The sequence below is a fragment of the Somniosus microcephalus genome, chromosome 1 (assembly GCF_052327205.1).
Source record: "Somniosus microcephalus isolate GS21.2 chromosome 1, FLI_Smic_1.0, whole genome shotgun sequence".
Classification (NCBI taxonomy): domain Eukaryota; kingdom Metazoa; phylum Chordata; class Chondrichthyes; order Squaliformes; family Somniosidae; genus Somniosus; species Somniosus microcephalus.
The window spans coordinates 114,824,964-114,834,328 of record NC_140987.1 but is presented as its reverse complement, the minus strand read 5'-3'; the positions used below and the strand labels follow the sequence as shown (position 1 = coordinate 114,834,328).

Below are 9,365 nucleotides of genomic sequence, written 5' to 3'. Positions count from 1 at the left end.
TGCCAGCCTGCTCACCGGTAGTAAGAGAAGCTCCCACCATATTACCTCAAATTCCTGCTGGTTCCAAGTACTTCTCGACCCTCGACATCGCCAATGGATTCTGGAGTATCCCTGTTAAAAGGGAGGACCAGTAAAAATTCACTTTTATATTTGAGGACCAGAGCTACACGTGGACATGCCTGCCTCAGGGGTTCCACAATGCCCCACGATCTTCCACAAAAGAATGGCTGCAGTTTTAAAAGGCTTTTCCTGCCCTACCTGCTTGCTACAGTACGTAGACGATCTACTGCTGGCAACCGATAACATGGAGGAGCATCTGTCCCTTTTACACAAACTGTTGATATTGTTGGTTCAGGTGGGACTAAACGTGAATCCCTGTAAAGCTCAGTTGGTAAAAGAACGGGTCACCTTTCTGGGAGTGTCCATTTCTCCAGAGAGATCGTCCCCCGACTCCCACAAGGTGGAGATAATACAGCGACTACCACTACCCACTTCCAAAATAGCCCTACAATCATTCTTGGGTTTGGTGCAGTACCAAAGGAACTTTATCCCAGGCTTTGCAGAGTGCGCAAAGCCCCTGTATGATTTGATAAAATTGCAGGGTGATGACATATGCCCGACATGGACTGACGCTCATACCCAGTCCGTGGCCAAATTAAAAACTGTTGTGATGCAGGCCGCATGTCTGATTCCTCCGGATCCCACGCAGCCCTTACATTTGCAGGTCGGGGCCACAGAACAAAGCCTCGCCGCAGTTCTGTGCCAAACGCGAGCTGATCGAGCCCATTGCATATGTGTCTCGAATCCTGCAGGGGGCAGAAAAGATGTATACCGCATGTGAGCGCCACCTGCTGGCCGTCTACTGGACGGTACATCATTTTACCTTTATTTCAGGACTACAAGCAACCATCCTTCACAGCGCTCACACGCTACTGATGAAACCTGGAGATTCGCTAGTTTCCTCGCAGCGCCTCAGCAAATGGACATTGGAATTTATGGAAAGAGACATTGGTATCATTTCCAAACCCACCACATTGCTGCCACAATTTCTGGTTTATGAGGGGGAACCACATGAATGTCCGCTACTCCTGATGAACTTTGAGCCCATCCTGAGCAGAAAGAGCCCATACAGGGAGCCCCAGATGTCTACGTTGATGGGTCCTCATATCACATCGAGGGATCCCCCCACATTGGGTATGTTGTGGTATTGCGACGATGCAACCGACAGTGTTCACAATATGCAGAAATCGCCGCACTTTTAACCGCCATGAAAGAAACCTCAGATAGACCCGTGAATATTTGGTCCGATAGTGCCTATGCTACAAACTCCTTGCCCCATACCACAAAAATGACTACCATGCAATAGATGGTAAGGCCCTGGTCCATGGGCCCTGGTTACGCCTGCTCTGGTCATACCTTAAACAGCGATCCCAGCCCTGCTTCATCATAGGAAAGGTAGCAGCCCATAGAAAAGGGGGTCCACATAGTGAGGGAAATTCCAGAGCAGACAGAGCAGCCAAGGACGCTGCAATTGTTGGGGAGATAGAGGATATAGTTGTTGAGCCCTGCAATGCTGTTAGCAAGGGCTCCCCAACAGATCACCTAGATTTAAAATCCCTGCAGCAACAATATTGGCCATACGCCATTGTAAGCGCCTGGCACGAGGAAGGCACACCCCTTCCTCAACCGACAGCCTGGGCCCCCAATACCACACTAGGCACTGCCCCTGACTCAGCGAAGCAGTTGCTGATGTTCAAAAGAAAGCCATACGCCTGCCCGGTGGTGTGTGTTCCACCAGAGGTGGGTCAGGAACTGCTCTCCCTCTTTCACTCCCACCCCATGGCAGGGCACTATTCGGCCCTGGTAACCAGCAGCAGCAGTGGCGGCGGCAGTGCGGACCTGGGAGGAACGGTGAGGCAGCAGCGGCGGTACCAACTCAGCATCGGCAGAATTTTCAAAGAGTGATGTCAGAAGTCAAAAGTGATGTCGGCACAAGGGGAGGGAGCTGATTGAGTCCAGTGTCGGGAGCGGAGAGAGCGGCGGTACAAGGGGAGGGAGCTGATTGAGTCCAGTGTCGGGAACGGAGAGGGGGGCGGTACAAGGGGAGGGAGCTGATTGAGTCCAGTGTCGGGAGCGGAGAGAGCGGCGGTACAAGGGGAGGGAGCTGATTGAGTCCAGTGTCGGGAGCGGAGAGAGCGGCGGTACAAGGGGAGGGAGCTGATTGAGTCCAGTGTCGGGAGCGGAGAGAGCGGCGGTACAAGGGGAGGGAGCTGATTGAGTCCAGTGTCGGGAGCGGAGAGGGCGGCGGTACAAGGGGAGGGAGCTGATTGAGTCCAGTGTCGGGAGCGGAGAGAGCGGCGGTACAAGGGGAGGGAGCTGATTGAGTCCAGTGTCGGGAACGGAGAGGGCGGCGGTACAAGGGGAGGGAGCTGATTGAGTCCAGTGTCGGGAGCGGAGAGAGCAGTGGTACAAGGGGAGGGAGCTGATTGAGTCCAGTGTCGGGAGCGGAGAGAGCGGCGGTACAAGGGGAGGGAGCTGATTGAGGCCAATGTCGGGAGCGGAGAGAGCGGTGGTACAAGGGGAGGGAGCTGATGGAGTCCAGTGTCGGGAGCGGAGAGAGCGGCGGTACAAGGGGAGGGGGCTGATTGAGTCCAGTGTCGGGAGCGGAGAGAGCGGCGGTACAAGGGGAGGGAGCTGATTGAGGCCAGTGTCGGGAGCGGAGAGGGCGGTGGTACAAGGGGAGGGAGCTGATTGAGTCCAGTGTCGGGAGCGGAGAGAGCGGCGGTACAAGGGGAGGGAGCTGATTGAGGCCAGTGTCGGGAGCGGAGAGGGCGGCGGTACAAGGCTTACCAATCTCACAGACCGGCGGCGGCGTTCTGGAGCCACGTCACGATTCAAAAAGTGACGCAGGCAAGAGGAAGCAGCTGATTGGGTGAGTACGGCCAGGTGAGTATTAATACTACTCTATAGTTTGACAGTTAAGATTAATAATTTTTAAAATTTAGAAGGTCTTAATTTTTGTGGTTATAGTTTCTAAGGTCCCTGTTGTGCATCGGGGAGTGCTAGTAACCAAGGGCCCTTGAGTATATCATTTAATTGTAGTGTAATTAGAGGTATTGATTTGATTTAAATTAATTAAAGGGTAAGTCATGGCAGGACAGCTCGGCCCCGTGGCATGCACCTCCTGCGCTATGTGGGAAATCAGGGACACTTCCTGTGTCCCTGATGACCATGTGTGTGGGAAGTGTATCCAGTTGCAGCTACTGACAGACCACATTGCAGCGCTGGAGCTGCGAATCGATACATGCTGGAGCATTCGCGATGCTGAGGACATTGTGGATAGCACGTTTAGGGAGTTGGTCACACCGCAGGTAAAGGCTGCACAGGCAGGAAGGGACCACCAGGCAGAGTAGTCGGCGCAGGCAGGTAGTGCAGGGGTCCCCTGTGGCTATCCCCCTCTCAAACAGATATACCAATTTGGATATTGTTGGGGGGGATGGCTTATCGGGGGAAGGCAGCAGCAGCCAACTTCCTGGCACCGTGGGTGGTTCTGCTGCACAGGATGGGAGGAAAAAGAGCGGGAGAGCTATAGTGATAGGGGATTCTATTGTAAGGGGAATAGATAGGTGTTTCTGTGGCCGCAAACGAGACTCCAGAATGGTATGTTGCCGCCCTGATGCAAGGATCAAGGATGTGTCAGAGCGGTTGCAGGACATTCTGGAGGGGGAGGGTGAACACCCAGTTGTCGTGGTGCATATAGGTACCAACGATATAGGTAAAAACCAGGATGAGGTCCAAAAAGCTGAATATAGAGAGTTAGGAGGTAAATTAAAAAATAGGACCTCAAAGGCAGTGATCTCAGGATTGCTACCAGTGCCACGTGCTAGTCAGAGTAGAAATAGAAGGATATTTCAGATGAATACGTGGCTAGAGGAATGGTGCAAGGGGGAGGGATTCAAATTCCTGGAACATTGGAACCGGTTCTGGGGGAGGTGGGACCAGTACAAACTGGACGGCTTGCATCTGGGCAGGACCAGGACCGATGTCCTAGGGGGAGTGTTTGCTAGTGCTGTTGGGGAGGGTTTAAACTAAAATGGAAGGAGGTTGGGAAACTGTGCAGGGAGACAGAGGAAAGGGGAGCAAGGGTAGAAGCAAAAGACAGGAAGGAGAAAAGCAAAAGTGGCCGTCAGAGAAATCAAGGGTTTAAATCAAACATGGCCACAGTAAATAATAATTCTAAAAGGTCTAAGAGTGTTAAAAAAACAAGCCTGAAGGCTTTGTGTCTTAATGTGAGGAGCATTCGTAATAAGGTGGATGAATTAGCTGCGCAAATAGATGTAAACGGATATGATATGATTGGGATTACGGAGACATGGCTCCAGGGTGACCAAGGCTGGGAATTCAACATCCAGGGGTATTCAATATTCAGGAAAGAAAGGCAAAAAGGAAAAGGAGGTGGGGTAGCATTGCTAGTTAAAGAGGAGATTAACACAATAGTAAGGAAGGATATTAGCTCTGATGATATGGAATCTGTATGGGTAGAGCTGAGAAATACCAAGTGGCAGAAAATGTTAGTGGGAGTTGTATACAGACCCCAAACAGTAATGCTGAGTTTGGGGATGGCATTAAATGGGAAATTAGAGATGCGTGCTATAAGGGCACAGCAGTTATCATGGGTGACTTTAATCTACATATAGATTGGGCTAACCAAATTAGTAAAAATACTGTGGAGGAGGAATTCCTGGAGCGTATACGGGATGGTTTCCTGGACCAATATGTCGAGGAACCAACTAGAGATCAGGCCATCTTAGACTGGGTATTATGTAATGAGAAAGGATTAATTAGCAATCTTGTTGTGCGAGGCCCCTTGGGGCGGAGCGATCATAATATGATAGAATTCTTCATTAAGATGGAAAGTGAAGTATTTGACTCAGAGACTAGGGTCCTGAATTTAAATAAAGGAAACTACGATGGTATGAGGTGCGAGTTGGCTAGGATGGATTGGGGAACGTTACTTAAAGGGTTGATGGTGGATAGGCAATGGCAAACATTTAAAGATCGCATTGTGAACTGCAGAATTTGTTCATTCCTGTTTGGCATAAAAATAAAACAATGAAGGTGACTCAACCGTCGCTTAGAAGGGAAATTAGGGATAGCATAAGATCCAAGGAGAAGACATATAAATTGGCCAGAAAAAGCAGCAAACCTGAGGATTGGGAGCAGTTTAGGATTCAGCAAAGGAGGACAAAGGGATTAATTAAGAGGGGGAAAATAGAGTATGAGAGTAAGCTTTCAGGGAACATAAAAACTGACTGTAAAAGCTTCTATAGATATGTGAAGAGAAAAAGATTGGTGAAGTCAAGTGTAGGTCCCTTGCAGTCAGAATCAGGGGAATTTATAATGGGGAACAAAGAAATGGCAGACCAATTAAATACATACTTTGGTTCTGTCTTCACAAAGGAGGACACAAATAACCTCCCAGAGATGTCGGGGAACATAGGGTCTAATGAGAGGGAGGAAATGAAAGAAATCAGTATTTGTAGGGAAATGGTATTAGGGAAATTGACAGGATTGAAGGCCGATAAATCCCCAGGGCCTGATAATCTACATCCTAGGGTACTTAAGGAAGTGGCCCTAGAAATAGTAGATGCATTGCTGGTCATCTTCCAAAATTCTATAGACTCTGGAACAGTTTCCATGGATTGGAGGGTAGCTAATGTAACCCCACTATTCAAAAAAGGTGGTAGAGAGAAAACGGGGAATTATAGACCAGTAAGCATGACATCGGTAGTGGGGAAAATGCTAGAGTCCATTATAAAAGATGTAATAGTAGAGCACTTGTTAAACAGTGACAGGATCGGACAAATTCAACATGGATTTACAAAAGTAAATCGTGCTTGACTAATCTACTGGAATTTTTTGAAGATGTAACTGGTAGAATAGATAAGGGAGAATTAGTGGATGTGGTGTATTTGGACTTTCAGAAGGCTTTCGATAAGGTCCCGCATAAGAGATTAGCGTGTAAAGTTAAAGCACATGGGATTGGGGGTAAGGTACTGACTTGAATAGAGAACTGGTTGGCAGACAGGAAGCAAAGAGTTGGAATAAATGCGTCTTTTTCCGAGTGGCAGGCAGTGACTAGTGGGGTACCACAGGGATTTGTGCTAGGGCCCCAGCTATTCACAATATATATTAATGATCTAGACGAGGGAACTAGAAGTAGTATCTCCAAGTTTGCAGACGACACAAAGCTGGGTGGGCGTGTGTGCTGTGAGGAGGATGCCGAGAAACTCCAGTATGGGTGATTGGGCAGGTTGGGTGATTGGGCAGATGCATGGCAGATGCAGTAAAATGTGGATAAATGCGAGGTTATCCACTTTGGTGGAAAAAACAGGAAGGCAGATTATTATCTGAACGGCAATAGATTTGGAGAAGGGGAAGTGCAACGAGACCTGGTTCACAGAAACCCCACAATGCAGATAGAGGCCATTTCGGCCCATCGAGCCTGCACCGACACATATCCCACCCGATCCCCGTAACCCCTACACCAACACATATCCCACCCTATCCCCGTAACCCCACGTATTTAATCCCCCTAACACTAAGTGTCAATTTATCATAGCCAATCAACCTAACCCGCACATCTTTGGACTGTGGGAGGAAACCGGAGCACCCGGAGGAAACCCACGCAAACACGGGGAGAATGTGCAAACTCCACACAGACAGTCACCCGAGGCTGGATTCGAACCCGGGTCCCTGGCGCTGTGAGGCAGCAGTGCTAACCACTATGCCACCGTGCTGCCCTTGTGTACCAGTTGCTGAAGGTAAGCATGCATGTGCAGCAGGCGGTTAAGAAGGCAAATGGTATGTTGGCCTTCGTAGCGCGAGGGTTTGAGCACAGGAACAAGGATGTCTTGCTGCAGTTGTACAGTGTGAGGGTGCCAGTCAGTTCCTTCTGTAACCTCTAGATGGCACCTTCACTTGTTTGTTTTCCAGCCCTTTGTTAATTGTTCCTAGCTTCCTGTGTTAATGCTTAACGGCCTGTTAGCGGTTCATGGGTTGCACCTGGTTTTCTTGGTATATAAGTTGTATGGTTGTTTCACTCTTGGCTCAGTCCTAGCCGGGTAACCGGGGGGACTAGCCCTTGCTCTGTGACTCCTGACTTTAACTAGTTGGTTGCCATAGTTCTCTCGAGCTTTGTATTTAAGATGTATTCTCGAGTTCTGTATTTAAGATGTAACTAACTTTGTGTTCTTGTTGTTCTTAGTCTTGATAAGGTGCTTGTCTGGACTGGTGCGTTGCCATGCTGGCGCTTGTCTTGAGCTCTTGAGAAGCCTGTTACCCCTGCGGCAGCCCTTCGTGATAGCTTGTCTCGAGTCACGTCTCGGCAAGCTGGTTGCGCTTGTGGTAAGCTTATCCCAGCTCAGTATGGACAAGTATGATGCCTCATGGAAGCTGTCCTGAGTTCCTATTCTTGACTAGCCGTTTTGTAACTTGTCTCGAGTTTTATGTATATTGTTCTTCTCTCGAGTTCTATGTATGATGTGGTGTTCCTGTCTCGAGTTCTTGCGTATGCTGTTGTGTTCCTTGTATGAATCTAGTTATGTGTGAATCTAGTTAAGTAATGAATAAAGTACTGTTCCTTAAGATTGTATACCTGCCTTTAGCCTGGTTTCTGCACTTGGGTCCAGAACCTACCTTGCCCGGAGGGCACGGCCCCGTATTTACACGGCCCCGTGGCTCCCCAACCCTGACATACAGGGCCTTGGTGAGACCACATCTTGAGTATTGTGTGCAGTTTTGGTCACCTTATCTGAGGAAGGATGTTCTTGCCATGGAGGGAGTGCAACGAAGATTCACCAGACTGATACCTGGGATGGCAGGAATGACGTATGAGGAGAGATTGGGCTTATACTCGCTGGAGTTTAGAAGAATGAGAGGGGATCTCATTGAAACTTATAAAATTCTAACAGGACTAGACAGACTAGGTGCAGGAAGGATGTTCCCGATGGCAGGGGAGTCCAGAACCAGGGGTCGCAGTCTAAAGATAAGGGGTAAGCCATTCAAGACAGAGATGAGGAGGAATTTCTTCACCCAGAGAGTGGTGAACCTGTGGAATTCTCTACCACAAAAGGCAATTGAGGCCAATTCATTAAATATATTCAAGAAGGAGTTAGATATATTTCTTAAGGCTAAAGGGATCAAGGGATATGGGGAGAAAGCAGGGACAGGGTACTGAATTTGGATGACCAGCCATGATCTCATTAAATGGCGGAGCAGGCTCGAGGGGCTGAATGGCCTACTCCTGCTCCTATCTTCTATGTTTCTATGTTTTATAAGGTAGCATCCACAGCTTGGTGGCCTTCCAAGTGGGAAACAATCAACCTATATGTGGCACAATGCCTAGCGGCCTGCAGCACAATCCTCTCATGTGTACTAGCCGAGCCTTGCTTCAAAGCATACCCCCACCTCAAGGGCCATGGACTCACCTCCAGATAGATTTCATTGGGCCACTTCCACAGGCGCAAGGCAATTTTCAGCATGCCCTAGTGGTTGTGGATCAATTCACTAAATGGATCGAAGCATTCCCCTGCTGCTCCAACACCACAATCACAGCAGCCAAAACACTATTAAATGTTGTGTTTTGTAGGTGGGGAGTACCGGTACAAGTGGACAGTGATCAAGGTTCGCACTTTACTGGTAAGATTTTTACCCACCTGCAGGAAATGTTGGGGATAAAACACAAATTACATATTGCTCACCACCCCCAGTCAGCCGGAGGGATCGAAAGGGGGAACAGGAGCCTCAAGTTAATGTTAAAAAAATTGTGTGCGGACCACCTCACTCAATGGGCTAACATACTGCCAATGTGCTTAATGGCAATGAGGTCCACACCTCATAAAACAACAGGAGTCTCCCCATATCAGGCCATGATGGGGAGACTCATGAGAATGCCAGGCCAGCTAACACTAACGGGGATGAGCCCCTTAACAATGGAACCATGTAGTTCCAAGTGGCTGGAACAAGTGGTAGATCACATCAATCAGATGAATCGATTTGTGGCCACAAAATTGGGGAAGTCAAAAAGACAAATTAAAAGGTACTTTGACAAGAAAGTACGTCCCTTTGAGTATCAGGTAGGGGACACCGTAATGATTCCAAATTATAGGAAAAAGAAGAATGCCTTTGAGCCCAGGTGGTGGGGACTGCATACGATTATAGACCGATTGAACCGTGGAAAAAGGGTGTTAAGTACAAGAAATGGTATCATGTTAACCAGTTAAAAACTGCCAAAGAGTAAATACTACACTGATCTTGTTTCCCACAGGACCATGATACGGATACAGATGACACAGAACAATGCC

General features: G+C 48.6%; 1 pseudogene; it reads left to right on the top strand.

Moving 5' to 3' along the window:
* The first annotated feature begins 1,215 nt into the window (after window positions 1-1,215).
* On the top strand, window positions 1,216-8,857 carry LOC147124302 (protein NYNRIN-like; annotated as a pseudogene).
* The last annotated feature ends 508 nt before the right edge of the window (window positions 8,858-9,365 follow it).